This window comes from Paroedura picta, chromosome 1, assembly GCF_049243985.1.
Source record: "Paroedura picta isolate Pp20150507F chromosome 1, Ppicta_v3.0, whole genome shotgun sequence".
Classification (NCBI taxonomy): Eukaryota; Metazoa; Chordata; class Lepidosauria; order Squamata; family Gekkonidae; genus Paroedura; species Paroedura picta.
This window is the reverse complement of record NC_135369.1, coordinates 174,681,137-174,682,353: the sequence shown is the minus strand read 5'-3', so window position 1 is coordinate 174,682,353 and position 1,217 is coordinate 174,681,137. Positions and strand designations below refer to the sequence as shown.

General features: G+C 45.3%; 1 non-coding gene across 1 annotated transcript; it reads right to left on the bottom strand.

Annotated features, from left to right (window-relative positions):
- Positions 1-851: 851 nt before the first annotated feature.
- TRNAG-GCC (transfer RNA glycine (anticodon GCC)) lies at positions 852-920 on the bottom strand. The gene has a single exon. It is a non-coding gene; the product is annotated as a tRNA-Gly (tRNA).
- Positions 921-1,217: the final 297 nt, after the last annotated feature.

The window sequence follows — 1,217 nt, the reverse complement described above, 5'->3', positions numbered from 1 at the left end:
GGTTGTGCTCAGCCTGGGGGAGAAGGCATTTAGAGACCCCACCAAATAACTGATCCTCAAGATCAGCTGTTTGGTGGGCTTTCACCTTGCAGATCCTTCCCAAGCTGCAGAGTGTGAGCTCTCTGCAGCCTGGAAAGGGTCTGGAGGGAGGCATTTAAAGGGTCCACCAAACAGCTGATCCTTTGAAGAAACTGTTTGGTGGGCTCCTTTCTCTCCTCTGCTCCACACGACAGACAGCCTATGAGTTAGGTGATGCTAAGAGAAATTTGAGAGAACTGTGAGTGGACCAAGGTCACCCAGCTGGCTGCACATTGAAGAGGATTGGGGAATGCAACCTGATTCTCCGGATTAGAGTCCTGTATACCAAGGTGGCTCTCATTAGAATAGCTTTCTGAATAAAGAGGCCAGTGCAGATAATAAGGCAACCCAAGCAGTCATAGGAAGCTTTAAACAGGCCCCATAGTCCTTTCCAATCCAAGAAGTTTCTTTCTTGGGTCATGGGACACAGGTGAAATAACAACTTCACAGGTCAGTAGGCCACAGTGAAAAAGGGAAAGGGAGCAAAATCAACCTGTTGGGCTTGTCCATTAGTGGAGTTGTGATTTTGTCCCCTTATCCTCACTGCAATCCACCAACCTACATGAGCATTCCTCCACACTGCTCCTGCAATCGTCAAAATCAACTGCTAGTGATAGAGGAAATGGTTGCTTTGTTTGTTTGTTTTTAATGGAGAAAGGCTTCCTTTGATGGAGAAAACTATTTATGTGTCACGGTCAGGATTGTCTACTAGCGACTCTCCTGGGTCTCAGGCAGAGGCCTTTCATATCAGCTACTGACAGGCCCCTTTTAACTGGAGATGCCAGGGATTGAACCTGGGACCTTCTGCATGGCAAGCAGATGCTCTACCACTGAGTCACAGCCCTTCCTCTTCTGTTATAGGGAGATTCAGCGGGAGGGAGTCATAATAACCTCCTCCCCAATTTTTGTTAACCTGAGTTATGCAACCATTCATTCATTCATTCATTCATTCATTCATTCATTCATTCATACAATTTCTTTTTAAACTCAGCCATCTCACAAACAGTTTTGTATATCTGAATTGACATTAGTGGCATTAACTAGCATTCGCTTCAGTTTTAATTTTAATCATTAGAGAAGAAGAGGAGCTGGTTTTTAATGCCCTGCTTTTCACCACCGGAAGGAGCCCCAAAGTGATT